The sequence below is a fragment of the Cervus canadensis genome, chromosome 20 (genome assembly GCF_019320065.1).
Source record: "Cervus canadensis isolate Bull #8, Minnesota chromosome 20, ASM1932006v1, whole genome shotgun sequence".
Taxonomy (NCBI): Eukaryota; Metazoa; Chordata; class Mammalia; order Artiodactyla; family Cervidae; genus Cervus; species Cervus canadensis.
In genome coordinates, this window is record NC_057405.1 from 27,273,806 (window position 1) to 27,298,214 (window position 24,409).

The 24,409-nt window shown below is 37.2% G+C and overlaps 1 pseudogene; it reads right to left on the minus strand.

The window, feature by feature from the left end:
* Positions 1-312: 312 nt before the first annotated feature.
* LOC122422704 overlaps positions 313-24,409 on the minus strand; it is a 112,165-nt pseudogene continuing 88,068 nt past the window's right edge.

The window sequence follows — 24,409 nt, forward strand, 5'->3', positions numbered from 1 at the left end:
ATTTGGTGTTCCACAGACCTTACTGAAGCTAATGCTCTCTAAGCAGAGCAAGATGCATGGGAACATATATTTCTTAAGTTTGTTTACTTAATTTTTTAAAACCACAGTCTGTATTTATCAAAGGGTGTGTTTAAATTAATTCATTGTTAAGAATTCTTAAAAAAAAAATAAAATTTCTCAGCAGTTGTCCAAAATGGGGAAAAAAAAAACATTTTCAAGGGATAGCAATTAAGCAATCTATATGGCTAGGTTTTCCCTGGAAACAGCATATTTTGGCTTAGTGTTAGACCTCGCATCAGAGCTGGGCAGGGTCTAGCTCATGTCCCAAAGCCACTTGATGATTGTTTTAGCAGGAGGCACCCATACTTGAGCAGAGTTAAACCAGGCACTTGTGCGGTTGAGTCCTGACTCCTGACTCCTCCCCTGCGAACAGCTGACAGAAGACAGATGGTTTGTGCTCCAGTGTGGGAGAGCTTCAGGGCATGCCATGGTTCTTTCAGCTGCGGACTCATAAATGAGCTGCTTCACATAACGAGAGAGCTGGAAGGGACCAGAGAAAACACTTTATCTAACTCTCCCATTTGCCGACAGATCTAGAGAATAAAGAGATTGGCTCCAGAGACATGCAGATAATCACAGGCAGAGTTAGGAAGGGAACTCTTGTTAGTCACGAAGGGAACAGAGTTAAGAGGTCTTCTGACTCAAGTACAGTGATTTTATCCCCCCTAACACAAGCTGAGAAGTGTTCTTTTCATTGCAAGTGTGAAACTGTCTAATTCAAAGTGGCAAAAGTTTAAAGGAGGTGTTATCCGTTCATGAAACTGAAACAGTCACAACAGAATCAGAAGGAGCTAGCTTTTCTCCCATCCTTCAACAACACTTCCTCTACATTGGTTCTACTCTCGGGCCTCCCTCGGTAGCAAGAGGGTTACAGCAGCTATAGCTGTCAGTAGCCTTGTGAGTTCAGGTTCAAAGGAAATGAGAACTTCTCATTGTCCAAACAGATGCAAATGAAAATCTTGCCCTTTCTCCAAACAGAATTGCGTTTGTTTCTGTTCCTGAAAAATCATCAATGCCAAGGCGATGGAACGCCTGGAGCAGGATCTCGTTCACATGCCCATCCCCAGAGCCTTTTTGAAAATAGAAAAATTTTATTTATTATTTTCAGCTGTGCTGGATCTTCCTTGCTGCACCGCCTTCCTCTAGTTGTGGAGAGCGGGAGCTACTCTCTGCTTGTGGTGCATGGGCTTCTCATTGCAGTGGCTTCTTTTGCTGAGTGCAGGCTTCAGTAGCTGTGCTGTGAGCCCAGAAGTTGTGGTTCCTGGGTTCTAGAAGCACAGGCTCGAGTGTTGTGGCGCATGGGCTCAGTTACTCTGTAGCTTATGAGATCTTCCCGGATCAGGGATTGAACCCCTGTCTCTTGCAGTGCCAAGCAGATTCTTTACCACTGAGCCACCAGGGAAGCTCCGCACCCCTTTTTTGAAACCACATGACTGAGAGTGGGGCTGGAGCATTTCCAATAAATCCAACAGGAGAAAGGCAAACAGATGGAGACTGTCAAACAACACATGCCCAACATATGCATGTAAATAACCCTGTTATAAAGTAAGGAAGTGACTAGTGATCTTTACAGTAATTAATGAAAGTTTCTATCACTAGATGAAGATATATCAAGATTTGTGTCACGAGTATTCTTCAGCTTAGATACACTTTATTGAGTTATAAATCATTTAAAACAATAATGATACAGAAAAATATTTTGATAACAATGACCAAAAACCTAATGTGTGCTGTAATTATTGGGAGGAAGAGCAGAGAGAAATCTTATCTCATCTGGTGATAGCAAGAAATCAATAGTGTTACCTATGTTAATAGAGTGAAAGAGTTCTTATGCGGCATACTTAACACATTTTGTATACTACTTACATCCAATGCTTTTCACTCTTGCCTGGATTTTCCTTTTCGTTTTTCCATAATATCATACTTTAAGATATTATATGATATGTAATGTCATATATCTACATGACATATAATATCATATAATATATTTCTACAATTTTCTGGCTGTGTTTCTTGCTAGAATATAATTGTTTCTTGCCTCCTACCAGGCAGGGACATTTGTCCTTTGTGATGCTATGTCTCAATATGTGGCAGAGTCCCCAGCACAGAGTAATCCATTAATAAATTTTTGTTATTGCTATAGAATCTGATATGGTAGCCATTAACCACGTGTGACTATTTAAATTTCACTTTAAATCAATTAAAATGAAAATGATTGCAAAAGTCAGTACATAAAGCACAGTAGCCACATTTTAGGTGCTCAGTAACCTCATGTGCTAGAGGACAGTATAATAGAAAATACAGATGCAGACCATTGTTACCATTTTAAGAAAGTTCTATTGGATGCTACTCATTTAATAAATGAATAAATACTCAGAGTAAAGAAGAAGACAGGTGAATGCCATTATAATAATTGTCAGGCTGTGAAGTTGACATTTAAAAGTAGAAGGCTGTGTCAAATCCTGAAAGACATTTATGGAAAATCAGAAACAATTAATAACATCAAGTTTAGAGAAGTTTTTGATAAAATGCAAACTGAAATTTGATTCTAGATCAATAATGTAAAAGCAGAGAGACTAAATGATACGGGAACAGACCTGAAAATGGAAATTAGAAAATCTTAGGTCTTTGAACAAAGTACTCAATAGCATAAGTAAAGTCCTTTTCACTTTATTATCTTCATTAAAATCACTTCATAAATATAAGGAGAGGAAGCAAGATACATAATCTCTATTTTCAATGAAGCAAGATAACATTTGTAACCTTAACTAGAAATATATACATATGGAAAGCCGGCAGAGAAATGGAATATGACACAATACCAATTTCTTAGTGCCTCACTTTTAATTAGAAATAGACAGCCAAGTATGTCACCAAGCATGTGTGGGAAGCCTCCAAATGGAAGAGAGAAGCCAAAGCAACCTGAGGGTAAAGAAGAACGGGGTAAACAAGAAACAGTGTAACCGGAAAGACTCCTCAGAGGAAGAAGGTTGATATTGCGTCCATGAAACAGAAGCATGATGCTATGAAAGGCAGAATGAAAGGGCAAATGTTTCGAAATTAAAAATTAAAAAAAATTTTTTTAACTACAAAAAAAATATCAAAAAATAAATAAATAAATAAGGAAGAAGGACTGAGATAAAAAGTAAAGGGTAGGATCGATCCAAAGTCCAAAATCCAACTGATAGGAGTTCTACAAAGAGTGAGTGGGTGTCCCTAGTAGCTCAGTGGTAGAGGATCTACTTGCCAATGCAGGAGACACAGACTGGATCCCTGATTCGAGAAGATCCCAGAGGCAGCAGAACAACTAAGCCTGGGCATCACAACCACTGAGCTTGTGCTCCAGAGCCCAGGAGCCACAGCTGCCGAGCCCACACACCCTCCGTGCCCTAGAGCCCGTGCAGCGCAAATAGAGAGTCGCCCCTACTCGCCACAACTAGAGGAAAACCCACGCAACCAAGAAGACCCAGCATGGCCAAAACAAAACATTTTAAAATAAATAAAATTATTTTAAAAGTAGACGGAAGATAGAGGAGAATAAATTATCAAAAGATAATAAAGGTAAATTTCCCAGGACCAAATGGTCCATAAATATGAGAAGGAACCAGCAAGGAAACGTAAACAGTGTATACCATGTGACACAGGAATAATAATCAAAGCATAATTTTTTATAGAGTCACAATAATAGATTTTAAAATGGGATGGCTCAGTGGTAAAGAATCTGCCTGCGATGCGAGACACACAGAGGGTCACAGAAGATCCTGGGTTCAGAAGATCCCCTGGAGGAGTAAATGGCAGCCCACTCCAGTGTTCTTGCCTAGAGAATCCACGGACTGAGAAGCCTGGCAGACTGCAATCTATAGAGTCACAAAGAGTTGGGCATGACTGAAGTGACCACTCATCCACGCACACAGGCACACATAACTACATTGACTAATTGGGAGGAAGAAAAGGAGGGGTGAAGAAGAACTGAAAAATCTCATCTATGGAAGGAGAAAATCAGTGGAAAATCTTTAATGAGTAATTGAAGAAATAATACTGTATGAATATTATTTGGAAGTATGGTAAAATTGTGAAACATCTCAGTAATGGGAAAGTGATTGTTTTATTCTTTTTATATGAAGTTTTAATAGTTTCTACTTGCCTTTTAAAACTATCTGCAAGTAGTGATTAGACAGAAACAGTAAACATGAAACATATTAGCCTATATTCATTCAGTTTTGCTTTTCTACCACTATTAAGGTTGTGAAAGAAAGAAAGAGAAGTCACTCAGTCGGGTCCAACTCTTTGCGACCCCATGGACTGTAGCCTACCAGGGTGCTCTGTCCATGGGATTTTCCAGACAAGAATACTGGAGTGGGTTGCCATTTCCTTCTCCAAGGGATCGTCCCATTCCAGGGATCGAACCCGGGTCTCCCTCATCGCAGGCAGATGCTTTACCATATGAGCCACCAGTCTGAATCTTTTTTCTTAATTTTTTTTAATGCTTAGTTCTAGCGAGTTGCAAATAATTACAGGTCACAGAACAGAAGAAGGTAAATTATTTTACCATTTTGAATATACATACATACATGAAGAGAATATATATATGTGACATATTATTAATATATATGAATCTCTCCTATTTCTCTGATCTAATTTTTGCAAATATTTTCCTGTCACCCCAATAGTTTAAAGAACCACCTCTACCTTCCTATTCCAATTTTATTTATTTTTTTTTTCTATTCCAATTTTAAAAAAGATTTTTACTCAAATATTATTTATGCTTACTGATTTGGAAAAGCTTCTTTTTCTGTGTGAAGCTTTAGAAGACAATTTTCTTTTCTACAAGTTAATCTGTAAGCGCCTCAGTGTAGCATTTTCATTGGGACCTTTCGGACTGCACTGGATAGAGGTGTGGAGCCCTCAGTCACATACGCTGACATTCACTCAGGAAACAATGACCAAAATCATACTGGAACTGCCTCACTCACTGATAGGTTTTTCAAGAGTTTCACTAGAATGCAAGCCCCATAAGTGCAGAGCTTTCACCCTCTTGTCAGCACCATCTCCCTAGCATCAAGGCTAGACTCTGGGATGTGGAAGTTGCTCAGCAAATGTTTGCGTCTGTTGACTGACTCACAGAGGAAATGGAACTTAGTGTTTTAGAGTCAGAAGGTCCTAGATTAAGACCTTGCCTCTGAGACTGATCATATTTCTGATCTTGTCATATTTCTTAAACCATTTGTACATTTTCTTTTTTATAAAAGATAAAATATGATTCATTGTACATAGCTCTTGTAAGTACTAAGCATGAAACAAATATAAAATGCATAAAATTATGTCTGGCACAAAGTAAGCTCTCATTAAAAAGTATCTGTAACTATTAAGGCAGGTAGCCTCCCAGGAAAAAAAATAGAATTCATTGATAATCATAAGAAAAGTAAGGTTTGCTAGAACAAATATCTGTGTCAGTAAATTCAGAAAAGCAATTTCCTAGAGTGTTTGATTAATTGTTAGAAATAAAATTTCCTAGAAGAAAGGGTCCTTCTGATTCCTGTTTTCTTCTTGCCTGTAGGAGAATAGTTGATTAAATTAATGCAACAAATATTTTAAATGTTAAATTTTATATATATAAGACATGTCCTCTGATAATCTCAAATCACTCATATCTATCTCTTTAAACCTCCAGAGTGGTAATAGGAGGTTTGCTATAGTGTGTAAAAACTAGTAAAGTGTTAGTTGCGTTCAGTCGGGTCTGACTCTTTGTGACTCCATGGACTGCAGCCTACAAGACTCCTTTGTCCCTGGAGTTCCCAGGCAAGAATACTGGAGTGGGTTGCCATTTCCTTTTCCGGGAGATCTTCCTGACCCAGAGATCAAACTGTCATCTCCTACACTGCAGGCCAATTCTTTAACACCTGAGCCACCAGGGAAAATCAGAAACAAGCTAACTATAGTAAGTCCCCTGCATACAAACCTTCAAGTTACAAGCTTTCAAAGATGGGAATGTGCTTTTACATGTCCAGTCACATAAGTTAGTTCATGTGTCTGATGTATGTTGTCATGTGCGTGCATCTTCCACAATGGTTGAGCTTTTTTGTACCTTACTGTATAGTACTGTGTAGAGTACTGGAATACAGTATCTTTATTTCAAGCCCAGGATGCCCAGAAGCAAGTGTAAAAGCAGTAGTGATATAGCTGGTACTATACTAACAAGCACGAAGCAATAATGACAGAAACAAAAGTAAAAATATTTGAGAATGGAGTGAGAAGAGAAAGAAGTAACTTTAAACATTTCTCCTAAGAAAGTCCTTGTGCTCACCTGCTCACCTGCTTCAGAGTGAGAATCCACAAAGCTAGTTCTTAGAAACTTGGAGTCTCTTGCCTCCTTCCTAACACCTCCCCAGACTGCAGACAGCTCCTATGATGAAATATCTGGCCTGTGTCCAATTATTTGCTCTGGTAGATGTTCTCGCATCTCTGTAAGACATTAACTGAAAGCTTAAATTAATGTATTTGACATAGTTTATGCATGACCCTGCCAAGATAGCATTTGAATAATTCGTATGTGGTGACTGCTAAAAAAAAGAAACAGAAACATGAGCAAAATCCTTCATTCTGATGTCAAAAAGCTTGAGAGTTCTCACACTTTCCCTAATCGTAATAGAGATACTTGCATGAGAGACACAAAAATAGTACCATTGAGAAAATCTAGCTATAAACTAGAAGAATTGATAATATTTTATGTGGTTGCTATTCTTTTCTCATTTAAACTCAGGCATAAGAAACATCTTGACAACAAAGAAAATCAAGAAATTTATGAGGAAGGTACTACTACATGGCAGACTCTCCGTTGATTATAAATGCTTATATATTGTTAGATTTATATTATATTAATGAATGATATCATCAGTTGAAATAGACAAAATGATAAAACAATGACAGCTTTTTTAATTGCATGTCAAAAACAATGACATTTTTTAAAAATTTGGCCAGACCTTTTATGTTAAAAGTGTGAAAAAGGGATCATAGCAATATAGAAACTATCCATAACCTAACCTAAGAACATAGTCTGAAAAGCAGAAGAAAATTCTCTTAGTTTTACGAAAGAAAACATAACAATCTTGTGAGTACAATAATGCATGAAGACATAATAAAACCACGGAATGAAATGAGCTGGGATGGCAGTGGGAAAACTCTGAACACTGGGATGTCACTTAAGCCTTATGACAATTTTCTAAATGAGCTAGAAATAAGAAGGAACATAATAGAGCAAGCTGGAGCTGAAATGGAGTTAGTCTATTAGAGAAAAGGTCCAAGAAAACCACAATGAAGGCAGAAGAAAAAATAATGTACATGAAGAAAAGATCTCTGAAACAAAGCAAACACTGCATCTACAGAGTGAAAGATCACGCCCTCTTCCAAGAAAAGTGAGTGGAAGGGCAGTCAACCCTCAGGCACCTCCAGCATGAGTTGCTGTTACAGAGATAAGCCAGGCACAGAGGAGACATGTCCGCCAAGTTGTGCAGAAGGACTGCCAGGAGAATATGAGTTGTTTTCACACTGTTGTTCAAATATAGGGAAAAGAGGAAGACCCTTTCAAACTTGAAAGTACTCAAGGACTAAAGCACTTTGGAGCCCTTCTTGGGGCAAAAAGTACATGCAATTAAATCAGGCCAATAAAATCATCAATGGGGAAGCCTTATTGAAAAGCACTCGGTGTGGTGGCTCCATAGAGCAATGTCTCTATAAAGTTCCAAAAAGAAAACAGTATCGTCAGATTCTTTACGTGTCTATGCTATTTTCCTATTATCAAGGCAATAGGCAGACATTCTCAAACCTGCAAAGACTTGGGGACTTTAGAAGCTCTGAATTTCTCTCCAGAAATTGATGGTGAAATTCAGTCATTTCAGTTGAGGTAGGAAATGGAAAGGGCTTCCCAGTTGGTGCTATGGTAATGAATCTGCTTGCCAATATGGAAGACTCAAGAGATACAGGTTTGATCCCTGGGTTGGGAAGTGCCCCTGGAGTAGGAAATGGCAACCACTCCAATATTGTTGCCTGGAGAATCCCACGGACAGAGGAGCCTGGTGGGCTACAGTTATGAGGTCGCAAAGAGTCGAACATGACTGAGCAACTCCACCCAAAATAAAACACATACACACACACACACACACGTATATACAAGAAAAACTTATAAAGGAACAAAGGAAGAGCAAGAATCAAGGTAAGTCAATGACAGTGTGAGATTGGATGTCCCCAGGTCTGAAGGTGTCATTTCAGGTTAATCATTTCATTAGCTTCATTCATTAGAGCACAAAGCCACCCTGTAAAATGCCTCTAATGCTGCTTCATCCTCAAAACCTCAGAGAAGAGCCACTCACTTCTGTTCCTGGGGAAATAAATAAGGCTTAGATTCTCTCTCTGGAACCCAAGGCATTGTGGTGTAAAGGCACCAATAAAAGCTCTGTGTTTCTGATGGCATGTCTTCCCTTTGCACATAGTTTAGTACTATTAATATTTTATTTGGTATTTTGAGAGAGAAAATTAATACTTTCTTTTAGCAAACATCTATTTAATGAGTGCTTACAAATAGGAAGTACTAGAGAGTGAACACTATTATCATAAGCTTTGGTCTCATCAGGGAGACAAACATATAAGGATCATTAATCCTTTGCTAGCAATTGAGAAATCAATGTGCATTCTTAACTTGCACTACCACATTCCACCAGTCCCAGAGACTGTCTCTTCAAATACAATAAATTCAGTGCCAGCTGGATGTGAAATGAGTTTTTCTAATTTATTTGAATGTTTAGAAATGTGTTTGGAAATGTGAATAAGTTTTACGTTATGCATTATATATATTCTTCTTTGGCAAAATAAAATTAATGTTTTAAAATAATAAATGTTGCAGTTTACCATATGGTTTTTTAGAGTTCTTGTTACTATTTGTGTTCAGTGCCATCCAGTTTATTTTTAAATGGATTTTCCGTTGAAGCTGATGTCTAATGCAATTAATGCATGAAGTTAGGGTCAGACAGCATGAATTATTCATTGGGTTCTCACACTTGCCTTTATGGTTAAGTCATCATAATATATCATAGTTACCATGGAGAATGTTAAGTTTCTAAAACCAAAAATTATTACCCTTTATAAAGATTCTTTTATATGTAACATAAGTAGATGTGTTATGAGACCCATTATCAAGGAGAAAGAACTACTAAAGAATAAATTTTGATATTATAACTTTAAATAAAACACAATCTGTATCTTTAATTAACTTAGGTTTGTGGACATATAAGTTCCTAAGAAATAGAACACTTTTAAAAGCCTTATCTTCCTTCAAGACTGAGTTTGAGTTAAGTATATTTATTTTGGTACATTAGTCTATAGTTAATTCTGATTTTATATCCCCTAAGATTATGCATGAACACAAAGTGAGGGAAAGTATCATATTCAATCTTCAAAACAAAAGCTACTATTTATTGTCCTCTAGGAATTTCTTTTATTAACACAATCATCTTAATTTGAGTTTTAATATATCTCAAAGTAGTGATGTACTATTCATTTATATCTAAATCATGGGTTTGAGGAGCCTGGCAGGCTGCTGTCCGTGGGACTGCAAGAGTCGGACATGACTTAGCAACTAAACCACCACCACCATGGGTTTGAAAATGGAGTTTACAGGCTATGGTTCCATCGCCCTTATATTAAAATGTAAAAAGTCCTCCTGACGACCCTCCCAGTCTTGCAAAACTTTCTCTCTTGCACATTGCTCCTCAAGCTATCTCTCTCCTCTCTACTTTCTGTCCACACTGGCCTCTCTGAAGATTCCAAGCTCATTTCTGACTTTAGGCTCCTGCCTTTGTTCTTCATTCTGCATAGTGGTCAAGCTCTCCCTAAATCGCTACACTGTAGCCAAGCCAGGCCTTGAGGGGTTAGTTCAGATGTCACCTTGGAGAAGACATACCATTCTTATATTTTCTTCATAACAAATTACTATTTAAAATTATCTCACTAATGTATTTGTTACTTCACAAACCATAATTACATTAATTATGATCTGTCCCACAAGCAATGTGACCTGTGTGAGACTTAAACACTGGTTCCCACCTCTTTTGTCCCTGTGTCCCCATCAGCAGAGTTAGGGAACATGTTCAACATGGAGTGAGCGGTCATTACATATTTGCAGAGTGAATGAACTAGGATTGTCAAGGGCAGGGATTGGCAAACATTTTCTGGAAAGGATCTGTTGATAAGTATTTCAGAGTTTGTTAGGGATGCTCTCCTTTCCTTTCCTTTCCTTTCTACAACTCTTTAAAAATGTGAAAAATCACTCTTGGTCAGACTTTACAAAGACAGGCCGTGGGGCAGTTTGGCCAATGGCTGGATTTTGCTCATGGGTCACAAGCATGGTGTCCCAATCCCAATCAACGTGGCTTGTTACACAGTAGATTCTTACTCCAGAACTTCAAATTAGTCCCTAGAGATGGGGCCCAGGAATCTGTGTCTTCCTTAAGGAATTCTCACTCAGTCATGTCCAAGTCATATCTTTTTGTGACCCCATGGACTGTAGCCCACCAGGCTCCTCTGTCAGTGGGATTCTCCAGGCAAGAATATTGGAGTGGGTAGCCATTCCCTTCTCCAAGCGGTCTTCGCAACCCAGGGATCAAACTCCAGTATCCTTTATTGCTGGCTGATTCTTTACTGTCTGAGCCACCTGGGAAGACTTCTTGATACTTAGCAACTATAAATTTGAGAAAGGGGATTGAAGTGAAGTGAATAAATGTACTAAGTCACTTAGGAAAGAAAATTATCACAATAAAATTTCATTAAAGCAATACAGTTTACAAAAAAAAATAAAGATTTTTTTTGGTAAAGTGTTAAATAATAGCTTATTTTTTATAGAATTTATCACATTCACTTACCCTAAGTTCTCCACATTTAAAAAGGAACAGGATCTTATCTACTTTTAGATGCCAAGAAGTAGAATTTGTCTATTCTATTCCATTATAGAAATGATGAAAAAAATTGAAGTTTAAACTTAAAAGAAAAAAATCCCATGCTTTGTTCCACACTATTTTCAGACTTTGCAGTGGACACCAGTGCTGACTCTAAACCTTTTCTTTAGTAGAAACCTAACATGGAATTAGGTCACCGAGAAGGAGAAGCTTTTAAGAGTCATCAAGACAGTATGGTACTGGCACAAAGACAGAAATATAGATCAATGGAACAAAATAGAAAGCCCAGAGATAAATCCATGTACCTATGGACACCTTGTCTTCGACAAAGGAAGCAAGAATATACAATGGAAAAAAGACAACCTCTTTAACAAGTGGTGCTGGGAAAACTGGTCAACCACTTGTAAAAGAATGAAACTAGAACATTCTCTAACACCATACACAAAAATAAACTCAAAATGGATTAAAGATCTAAATGTAAGACCAGAAACTATAAAACTCCTAGAGGAGAACATAGGCAAAACACTCTCCAACATAAATCACAGCAAGATCCTCTATGACCCACCTCCCAGAATATTGGAAATAAAAGCAAAAATAAACAAATGGGACCTAATGACACTTAAAAGCTTTTGCACATCAAAGGAAACTATAAGCAAGGTGAAAAGACAGCCTTCAGAATGGGAGAAAATAATAGCAAATGAAGAAACAGACAAAGGATTAATCTCAAAAATATACAAGCAACTCCTGCAGCTCAATTCCAGAAAAATAAGAGGACTTTCTTCAAAGGAAAAATGTAGTAGCATTTCAGTGAAATGGAAATTATAACTGTGACTATTCTCACTTTCAATGTAGCAATCTTTCAGCACAGGCTTGAAAAAGTTTTGCTTCTATAGATTTTAGTGTCAAATTGATTTATCATTTACCAGATGCTAGGAACAATGTGAAAAGTAGAAATAAAAATAATTAAAAGTAACAACCACAATCTACTTGTAATTGTTCAGTGTCCTTTCTGTTTGTTTCTTGTCTGTTTTTCTCAGTTATATAGAAACTTGCACTGTATTTTCTCTGATCTGACTTTGAACATGTCTAGTCCAAAGATGTGTGATTAATATAACCTCTTAATTTATTATGTCTATACTTTTGTTTATTAGCAGTATCTATGCCAGGCTTCTCTTATGACTCATCTGTTAAAGAATCTGCCTGCAATGCAGGAGACCTGGATTCTATCCCTGGGTTGGGAAGATCCCCTGGAGAAGTGAACGGCTACCCACTCCAGTTTTTTGGCCTGGAGAATTCAATGGACTGTATAGTCCATGGGGTCGCAAAGAGTCAGACATGACTGAGCGACTTTCACTTTCCTTTCATGCCTTTATTCCTTACTGATAATGCTTGTTTTCAACACTGAGTGAGCTTCAGGCACTGCACGATACACTACCTAAGCATGATCTGCTCTAATCTTCTCTCTCTGCGCTACCTCCTCATTTTGTGAATGAAAAAGTGTTAGAAAGTCAACCAAGGCCACACCCATGGGAAGTGGTGGAGTTGGAAGGACTATCAGTGGGCAGGCCTAAAATATTCCAATAGAAGAAGAAAAGGAGAGAAACCAAGGATCTGGACCCATGCAGAGGAGGAAAGAGGATAAGCAGGTGGGAAAGGTGGAGAAACACAGACTTGTCTTGGGTCCATATCACCTGATAAGATTTCTTGACAATGTCCAGCAATGGAGAATAGTGTTTTCAATTTCTTTTGCCATTTAGTGTCTTTTAACTTCTGTGTGAGGAATAAGTTTTATGATGCTACTTAAAATGAAATACATCTTGTCATTTTTCCTAAATTTCATGTGTTTTAAAGAAAAAAGACTTTTCCCTAAACAGAACAGAAACCAACCCTACCCAAATCACATTTACTAAATTTCTTCCATTGAACATAATTTTTACCCTAGAAGACCTACAACTAAATGTCAGATAGATAATAACTAACCTAGGCCAAAATTCATATTTAATTGTGAGGGACCTGGATTGAACATTCTTTATTGGAATGTTTTTTCAGGAAATAAGTCACTTCATAAAAGATTCCAAAACATGGGGTCATGACAACTAAGAGGCCAGAATACAGTGCAGAAAGTTGATTAAAATATGCAGAATCACGTACACATAGCTGGTTCTGCACATACGTGCATGTACACACAAACACACCTAGCTTTCTTTCCAGAAAACGTTGTGTTTATTGTTCCACTACCATATAAAAGGATACAAGCATATTCCTATGATTATGTCAGTGTTTCAAAAAGCTATTATTTTATATTAATGCCAATTTTCTAAAACCATGAGGTACTTATTATAAGATACAAATGATCTTAAAAAATTAAATTCTACACTGCTGGAATGTGTTTATTTCAATTAGGAAGATCATTTATGTGCTAAAGAGATGATGACAGAAAGCTAAAACCATGGCCTACAATTATGAAGATAAGGTATTTTGTCATGTAATAACCTGACATATTAGCATCTCCTTAAAAGCTATACAAACTGAACATTTTCTTTGCAAAGCACTATATGGTGCCATGATGATTTTCTTGCATGCCTCTGTGATATCTAGTAAGTACCAAAGCTAAATCTTATCAAAATGCCTTGAAGCAACCAAGGATCAGAGAGTAACAATGGTGATTCAACCACAGTGTGGTCATATTGTTCAATAGATTGGAATGGAACAAATGACCTTGTTTTACTTCGTTACTTGGAAGAGTGGTTACTGAGTGAAAAGGAAACTTAGATTGCAAAAATAATTTCACAACAGCTCTTCTTCGACTTCCATACAAATTTATTATTATTACTACTACTACTACTATCCCTAGAACTGTAAACTATTTTAATTAACATGTCCATATGAGAATGATACTCAATTGATAAAATGATTTAGAACAAGCATACAAGCTTGCATTTCTGATAATATGAACGTGTTATTCACTCAGTCGTGCCCGACTCTTTGCAACCTCATGAACTGCCGCTCACCAGGTTCCTTTGTCCATAGGATTTTCCAGGCAAGGATATTGGAGTGGGTTGCCATTTCTTTCTCAAGGGGATCTTCCTGACCCAGGAATGGAACCCAGGTCTCCTGCACTTTGAGTAGATTCTTTACGGACTGAGTTACCAGAGAAGCCGCTTCTGATAATACACTAGACTACAAATCCAGAAATTTTTATCCCCACAAAATTTTCAAAATATTAAAACATCTTTTAAAAACAGATAACCAAGATTACAAGAAAATAAAGAGAATCTTCAGAAGGGAATAATGAAGTGAGAATACCAATACAGAGTGACTTTTAAAATGTCCAAATACAGAAGCTTGCCCTGTGGACATTTTCTGATCCCCAAGGAGATGGCTTCTCCGGTGGCTCAGATGGTGAAGAGTTTGCCTGCAATGCAGGAGACCTGGATTTGATCCCTGGATCAGGAAGATCCCCTGGAGAAGGGAATGGCTACCCACTCCAGTATTCTTGCCTGGAGAATTCCATGGACAGGGGAGCTTGGCTGCCTATAGCCCATAAGGTCGAAAAGACTCAGACAAGACTGAGAGACTAATAGTTTCACTTTCAAGGAACTGTAAGTTTTAATGGAGCATGCAAGCAACACAAGACAAGGACTTAAAAGTGGGGAGTCCAGCTAGGGATCCTTTGTATAAGGCAGAGTCTCATGGAAGCTCTATCTCAGCAAAAGTAAAAAGCTAGGGCAAATTGTACCACGAGTGGAAATAACAAGGAAGCTGGTCTGACAAAACTTTTACTCTCGTGTAAATGGTGAGTATGGGGGGAATCCAGAAGCTAGTCTTCTTTTAGTACCTGGGTTAAAATTTACAATGACTTCAAGGTACCAAAAAAACCCTACACAGCTTTACATAATTAATTATTTTATGGTCTCCCAGGAGCCATACCTAGCTACATAACAACAACAACAATAAAGGAATTATTCTCTCTTGCAAAGAAAAAAACAACAACAAAAAGAAAAGACGGAAGAAAGTTTTTTTCAATTCAGGTCTCATCGAGCTCTCACAGATACGTTAACAGGTCAGACACAAAAAATGTACAACATGAGAGAAGGTACCAAGATGAAGAGTGAAACTGAAAGTCGCTCAGTTGAGTCCAACTCTTTGCTACCCCATGGCATTGGGAATAGAAAGAAGAATAAATGAATTAGAAAAAGATCCTTAACCAGTGAATTGGTGATGCAAGATCCTGGATGACTGATACAGTCCATGGAATTCTGCAGGCCAGAATACTGGAGTGGGTAGACTTTCCCTTTTCCAGGAGATCTTCCCAACCCAGGGATCGAACCCAGGTCTCCCGCATTGCAGGCAGATTCTTTAACAGCTGAGCCACAAGGGAAGCCCAACAATACTAGAGTGGGTAGCCTATCCCTTCTCCAGCTGATCTTCCCAACCCAGGAATTAAACTGGGGTCTCCTGCATTGCAGGCAGATTCTTTACCAAATAAGCTATCAGGGAAGACTAAGGTGAAGAGTAAGCAGAGACATTAAAGAGATGAATAATACTTTCAGAGACTTAAAATATTGGAATTGTTCTTTGAATGTAAAATTAGTATGACAGATATGCTTACAAAAATACATCTGAGCCACTGGGGAAGGCCATAGAAACACAGTTTAGTTCAGTTCAGTCTTTCAGTCATGTTCAACCTCAGTCATGTTGCAGCCCCATAGACTGCAGCAGACCAGGCTTCCCTGTCCATCAGCAACTCCCAGAGCTTGCTCAAATTCATGTTCATTGAGTCAGTGATGCAATCCAACCATCTCATCCTCTGTTGTCCCCTTCTCATCCAGCCTTCAATCTTTACTAGCATCCAGGTCTTTCCTAATGAGTCAGTCTTCATATCAGGTGGCCAAAGTATTGAAGCTTCAGCTTCAGCATCAGTCCTTCCATAAATATTCAGGACTTATTTCCTTTAGGATTGACTGGTTTGATCTCCTTGCAGTCCAAGGGACTCTCAAGAGTCTTCTCCAACACCACAGGTCAAAAGCATCAATTCTTCTGTGCTCAGCCTTCTTTATGGTCCTAATCTCACATCATACAAGACTACTGGAAAAATCACAGCTTTGACTATACAGATCTTTGTGGGCAAAGTAATGTCTCTGCTTTTTAATACACTGTCTATGTTTGTCATAACTTTTCTTCAAAGGAGCAAGTGTCTTTTAATTTCATGGCTGCAGTCACCATCTGCAGTGATTTTGGAGCCCCTAAATATAAAGTCTGTCACTGTTTCTACTGTTTCCCCATCTATTTGCCATGAAGTGATGGGACTGGATGCCATGATCTGAGGTTTTTGAATGTTGAGTTTTAAGCTGGCTTTTTCACTCTCCTTTTTCACTTTCATCAAGAGGCTGTTTGGTTCCTCTTCACTTTCTGCCATATGGGTTGTGTCATATGCATATCTGAGGTTATTGATATTTCTCCTGGAAATCTTGATTCCAGCTTTTGCTTCATCCAGCCTGGCATTTTGCATGAGGTACTCTGCATATAAGCTAAAATAGCAGGGTGACAATATACTGCCTTGATGTACTCCTTTCCCAATTTTGAACCAGTCCATTGTTCCATATTTGGTTCTAACTGTTGCTTCTTGACCTGCATACAGATTTCTCAGGAGTCAAGTAAGGTGGTCTGGAATGCCCATCTCTTTAAGAATTTTCCACAGTTTACTGTGATCCACACAGTCAAAAATATGACTAAGGAATAAAAGGCTATCATAAATCCTTGTTCAGTCACTAAGTCACATCCGACTCCTTGTGATCCCATGAACTCCAGCATGCCAGGCTTTCCTGTCCTTCACTATCTCCCAGAGTTTGCTCAAATTCATGTCCATTGAGTCAGCGATGCCATCCAACCATCTCATCCTCTGTTTCCTCCTTCTCCTCTTGCCCTCAGTCTTTCCCAGCATCAGGGTCTTTTTCAGTGAGTCTGCTCTGCACATCAGGTGTCCAAAGTATTGAAACTTCAGCATCACTCCTTCCAATGAATATTCAGGTTTGATTTCCTATAGGATTGACTTGTTTGATATCTTTGCTGATCAAGAAACTCTGGAGTCTTTTCCAGAACAGCAGTTCAGAAGCATCAAGTCTTTGGTGCTCAGCCTTCTTTATGATCCAGCTCTCACATCTGTACATGACTCCTGGAAAAATCATAGCCTTGACGATACAGATCTTTGTCAGCAAAGTGATGTCTCTGCTTTTCAATACACTGTCTAGGTTAGTCATAGCTTTTCTTCCAGGGATCAAGCATCTTTTAATTTCATGGCTATAGTTATCATACTCAGTGATGTTGGAGCCCAAGAGAAAAAAAATCTATCCCTGTTTGCATCTTTTCCCCATCTATTTGCCATGAAATGATGGGATCTGATGCCATGATCTTTGTTTTTTGAATGTTGAGTTAAACCAGCTTTTTCCTCCTCCTCTTTCACATTCATTAAGAGGCTCTTTAGTTCCTCTTCACTTTCTGCCATTAAAGTGGTATCATCTGCATATCTGAGGTTGTTATTTCCCCCAGCAATCTTGATTCCAGCTTGTGAGTCATCCAGCCTGGGATTTCACATGATGTCCTCTGCATGGAAGTCAAATAAGGGTGACCATATGCAGCCTTGATGTACTCCTTCCCCAATATTGAACCAGTCTGTTATTCCATGTCTGGTTCTAACTGCTTCTTCTTGACCTGAACACAGATTTCTCAGGAGGCAGGTAAGGTGGTCTGGGTTTTCCATCTCTTTAAGAATTTTCCAAAGTTTATTGTGATCCATGCAAGCAAAGGTTTTAGCATGCTCAGTGAAGCAGAAATAGATATGTATTTTCTTTGGAATGTCCCTGCTTATTCTATGATACAACAGATGTTGACAATTTAATCTCTGGTTCCTTTTTTTTTAAATCCATCTTGTACATCTGGAAGCTCTCCATTCACATACTGCTGAATCTTAACTTGAAGGATTTTGAGCATTACTTTGCTAGCATGTGAAATGAGTACAATAGTTTGAACATTCTTTGGCATTGCCTTTCTCTGAGATTGGAATGAAAACTGGACTTTCCAGTCCTGTGGCCACTGCTGATTTTTACAAAGTTTATAGATTAGACAATGTAAAAAATAACAAACATAAGGAATTTTTAAAATGTAAAGTATAATAATTAAAAAAATAAAGATACTTGCTGGAAGAGACAAACAGCAGATTGAAATTTTCTCAAGATATTTAAAAATTGAAAAAACTCTGAAAAATGATTCAGAATTCATCAAGGAGAAACAGAAAAATTTGATAGAAATTGTAAACATAAAATGAGAAGCCCTATCACACATTTAATCAAAATTCCTAAAGGAGATAATAGAGAAAATTATGGAGAGATTTAAAGATACAATAGTAGAGAATTTTCCAAAATTGACCAAAGATGCATGTTTTCAGATTTAAAAGTACACATTTAATAATATTAAACAACATGAGCTTCCCAGATGGCTCAGTGGTAAAGAATCCATCTGTCAATGCAGGAAATTAGAAACATGGGTTTGATCCCAGCCTTAGAACGATACACCTGGACAAGGAGATGGCAACCCACTCTAGGATTCTTGCCTGGGAAATTTGATGGACAGAAGAGCTTGGTGGGCTACAGCTCATGGGGTCACAAAGAATTGGACATAACTTTAGCTATTGAACAACAACAATCAAACAGTATAAATAAAATGGAATACAAAGTTAGTCATTTTATGATGAAATTGTAGAACCAAAGACAAATAAATGTTAGAAGCATCTAAATAAGAAAAACAGATTAACTGCAAAGTAATAATAGGCAGCCAACTATCAAAATAAAAAAAAATTGAAACCAGAGAGAATAAAGGAACATATTTTAAAGCTTTAAGAAATAATATGCTGACATATAATTGTATACCTAGCAAATGAGAGTGAAAAAAGACACCTTCAGGCAATCAAAAAGGAGAGTTTACCATGAAAAGATATCTAATAAAATAAATTTTAAAATATGTCCTTGAAGAGGAAGAAAAATGATTCAAATGGAAGGTTAGAAATGAAGAGGAAATTAATGAGGAAAGAAAAAGACAAATATGTAGATAATTCTGCATAAACATTGACTTGTAAAATAGTAATAATAGAGGGTTAATGAGAGGGTTGAAATACAGAATTGAAGAGCCAACTCACTGGAAAAGACACTGATGCTGGGATAGATTGAAGGCAGGAGGTAAAGGAGACAGCAAATAATGAGATGGTTGGATGGCATCACCAACTCAGTGGACCTGAATTGGAGCAAACTTTGGGAGACAGTTAAGGACAGGAAAGCCTGGTGTGCTGCAGTCCTTGCAGTCACAAAGAGTTGGACACGACTTAGCACTAAACAACAAAAGACCGTTCAACAACTTGAAAATGCCAGCTGGCTTGGGAAGTTTGGGTGTTTTCAGGAATTAAAGATATAAGGTATGGTACTATTCAGTAGAAGAAAAGATAAAATTTCAACTTAAGCAAATCAATTAAAACTTCAAAGCAATCACTAAAATAAAAAATGAAATAAAAGTTATGAATTTGAACCAACAGAAAGAAATTGGTAGCATGAGAAAGAAAAAAAAAAATGGAATAGCAGGGATGCAAATGGGAAAAAAAAAGTGGTGTAGCAAAAAGAAAAAAGTAAACATAGCATGATCGAAATAAGTCCTAGTATGTTAATACTCATAATAAATCTGAATGGCTAAAATTCATCCTGTAAAACGTAACAGTAATCAAACTGAATTGAAAAAGAACACAGATACTTTCTAGAAGAGACAAAGAGAAGCACTGAAAGTATTAGAAAAAGACTGAAAGTGAGACGCACACCCAAGTAGGTAGAAAAAATCACATGAAAATATTTGGAGTAGGAAAGATCATGGCACATGGAACCCAAAGCCAGAGCAAGACAAGTGGGTTTCCATCTGTGGAGGTGAAAGTTGAGATTAGAGATGTGGCGGGGGGGGGGGGGGGGGGGGGGGGGATTCTGATCTTAAAGAACCTTGTAGGCAACATAGGATTTTATTCTGAAAGGAAATGAGAACTAAATGCTTTTTAACTGAGAAATAGTGTAATTTGTATAACAGATTGAGTTAGGAGAAATCAAGAATCCAATTTTGAGAGACAGTCAGTGGAGGTGTCAGGTAAGCAGCTGGGTCTATATATCTGAGCTTAAAATGCAAGGTCTAAACTGGAGCTCTAGGTTTGGAAATTCTCTGCAAGAGTAGTATAAAAAGATACATGAAAGCATATGGACTCTTTAAAGAATGTTGGCTGAAAATAAAATTTAAATATCAAGCCTTAACAATTCAACATTTAGAGGGGTACAAAAGGGTACAACTATCAGAAGAGTCTGGGAAGGAATTCCAAAGAAATAGCAGGAAGACAGGAAGAGTGACTGTTAATTTCAACTAACCATAATGCAAGCACTCATAAATTCATCTCTCAGTCATGTTAGTTCATTTGCCAACTATCTGAATTTTGATCAATAAATAACTTGGAGCAGAGATTAAAATATTAGTATGTTTTCCCTACAATTTCATCCAAAATATGCCTTTCATTAGATACAGAGCACTAATAATTCTGTGTTATGAAAACTTAAACATATTTACACAGTGGAAGATATATTTGGGGAAAATTCACTCCCATTCATAGCAAGGACTGCCTCTTTCCTCCCATAACTATCCTCTTTCTCTTCTTTAATAATGAAACCTTCAGAATTTTAGGTGGGCCCAAGGTCTAGCAGAAGATTCCATTTCTTATCCCCCTTATAACTCAGTGTAGCCATCTGGGTAATATTTGACAAGAGTAGAAAAAATGTGTGTAATTTCAGGATGCTTCTTTGGACAGATGGATTTTTTTTCTCCTGGAAAGAGGGCATGATGGTAGAAAGAGGAGCCATCTTGTAGCACAAGATGGAACCCTAATTTTGAATGAAGTAGTAACAAGATAAAAGAAATATTTTTGGTACTGTTAAGTCACTAACAAAACCTTGGTCTAACTAACTAGATCTTAATTAAGGATAAATAAATTCCTATCTACTTTCAGTCACTGTAGTTTTGCCTGTCTTTGTCACAGCAGGCTAATGTGTATATGATGCCCATATAGTTCTATCTACTGAAATATTTTGCCTATATTTTTTAATGTGATAATAATCTCAGAACAGGTGGCACTTGCACTAAAGAACCTGCCCATCAATGCAAGAGACATAAGAGACATGGGTTTGATCCCTAGGTTGGGAAGATCCCCTGGAGAAGGGAATGGACACTCCCATATTCTTGCCTGGAGAATCCCATGGACAGAGAAGCCTGGTGGGCTAGAGTCCACAGGGTCACAAAGAGTCAGACACGACTGAGTGACTAACATTTCACTTCAATCCCTGAACAGTCACAGTATATATACATATATATATATATATTTTTTTTTTTTTTTTTTGACTGTGTGTCTTGTAGAATCTCAGTTCCCCAACCAGGGATGGAACCCAGGCCTTTGCAGTGAAAGTGCCAAATCCTAAACATTAGACTACAAGGGAACACCTTTTTGCCCACTTCTATCACCTAGAGAGTTTCTACTTACCTCAAGTGCTCCCCCAGCTCAAAGCCCATCTTGAAAAGCCTATGCCAAAAAGCTCATCCCCTTTTCAGTATCTCAAAAATGACTTTTAATTTGTTTAACTTCCCATATGATTTTATATAGTCATGACATTAATTAGTTTATTGTTGTTACTGGACCATCACTTCCTTTTGAAACACATTCTGTCCAAGGATAGGAACTTTTAAATTTTTTTGTTATTGAAGTATAATTGATTTACAATATTATATTAGTTTCAGGTATACCACAAAGTGGTTCAAAATTTTTATACTCTGTTTAAAGTTATTTTAACTATCTTATGCAATATAACCTTGTAGTTTATTTATTTTATATCTTCTTCCCCACCCCACTTCTGTTTCCTCATTGGTAACCACTAGTTGGTTGTCTCGATCCATGAGTCTGTTTCTGTTTTATTTTATTGATTTATTCATATATAATAAAATTATTTTTTTTTAGATTCCATGTATAAGTGATAACATTATCACATAAAAAGTATTAGTCTTTCTCTGTCTGGCTTATTTTGCTAGGCAAAATACCCTTCAGGTCCATCCATGTTACAGCAAATGACAAAAATTTTCTTCTTTTTTATGACTGAGCAGTATTCCATTGCATACCTATAACACATATTCTTTATCCATTCATCTCTTGATGAACTTAAGTTATTCCCTTATCTTAGCTACCATAAATAATGCTTTTATGAACATTGGGATGGATGCATATTTTTGAATTAATATTTTTATTTTCTTTGGATATATACTCAGGAGTAGAAATGCTGGATAGTATGATAGTTCTAATTTTAGTGTTTTGAGGAAACTTTTTAATCAGTGGATACACCAATTTATATTCCCACTAACAGTGGACAAGTGTTCCCTTTTCTCCATATCCTCAACAACATTGGTTATTTGTGATCTTTTTAATGATAACCACTCTGACAGGTCTGAGGAGTTATCACATTGTGGTTTTGATTTGCATTTCCCTGATGGTTAGTGATGCTGAGCATCTTTTCATGTGCCCGTTAGCCAACTGTGTGTCTTCTTCAGAAAATATGCATTCAGGTCTTCTGCCCACTTTTTAAATTGGTTGTTTGTGTTTTATATATATATATAGAGAGAGAGTTGCATAAGCTGTTTTTATATTTTAGATATTAATTTCTTATCAATTATATAATTTGCAAATATTTTCTCCTGATCAGTAGTTTGCCTTTTGTGTTGCCCATAGTTTGGTTTGCTGTGCAAAACCTTTTAAGGTTAAATAGTTCCTATTTACTTTTGTTTTTCTTCCCTATGCTGTATGAGTAAGATCCAAAAAATATTGCTGCAGTTTATGTCAAAATTGTTCTGCCTATGTTCTCCTTTAGGAGTTTATGGTTTCTAGTCTTACATTTAGGTCATTAATCAGTTGTGAGTATATTTTCTATATGGTGTGAGAAAATGTTCTATTTCATTCTTTTACATGAAATTGTATATTCTTGCATCCTTTGTCAATGATTAATTGATTGTAAGTTTGTGAATATGGGCTTCCCCTGGTGGCTCAGATGGTGAAGACTTTGCCTGCAATGCATGAGACCCAGGTTTGATCCCTGGGCTTGGAAGATCCCCTGGAGAAGGGAATGGCTAATCCACTCTAGTATTCTTACCTGGAGAATTCCATGGACAGAGGATCCTAGTGGGCTACAGTCCATGCGGTTACAAACAGACATGACTGAGCAGCCAACACACACACACACATACGAACACACACATGGATATATTTCTGAGCTCCCGATTGTGCTCCTTGGATTATGTGTCTGGTTTTGTGCCAGTACCATGCTATTTTAATGACTATTGATTTGTAGTATAGTCTGATATCAGGCAGTGTGATATCTCCAATTTTGTTCCTTTTCTTTCAAGATTGCTTTAGTTATTGTATATGTTCCCATACAAAGGTTTAAATTATTTGCTCTAGTTCTGTGAGAAAAGCCAATGTTATTTTGATAGGAATGGCATTCAATTGGTAGGTTATCTTGGATAGTATAGTCATTTCAACAATATTAATTTTTCCAAAGCATGAATATGGTATAGCTTTCCATTTGTACTGTTTTCAGTATCTTTCATCAGTGTCTTAAATCTTTTTTAGTATAGGCCTTTTACCTTCTTAGTTAAATTTATTCCTAGGCATATTAATCTTTATGATAGGATTATAAATGAGATTGGCTCCTTAACTTCTCTTTTGAATAGTTCATTGTTAGCGTCTAGAAATGCAACTGATTTCTGTACATTTTTATATCCTACAACTTTAGTGAGTTCATTGATGAGCTTTGGTAGTTTTTATGGTAGCATCTTTAGTATTTTCTAGGTAGCATCTACAAAGAGGGTCAGTTTATTTCTTCCTTTTCAATTTGAATTACTTTTACTTCTTTTTCTTGTCTGATTTCTGTGGCTAGGTCTTCCAATATAATGCTGTATAAAAATGACAAGAGTGGCAAACTTGTTTTATTCCTGACCTCAGAAGAAATGCTTTCATCTTTTCTCCATTGAATATGATGTTAACTGTGGGCTTTTAATATGTGGCCTTTCAAAACTCCTAGAGTAGAACATAGGCAAAACACTCTCCAACATAAATCACAGCAAGAGCCTCTATGACCCACCTCCCAGAATATTGGAAATAAAAGCAAAAATAAACAAATGGGACCTAATGAAACTTAAAAGCTTTTGCACTACAAAGGAAACTGTAAGCAAGGTGAAAAGACAGCCTTCAGAATGGGAGAAAATAATAGCAAATGAAGAAACAGACAAAGGATTAACCTCAA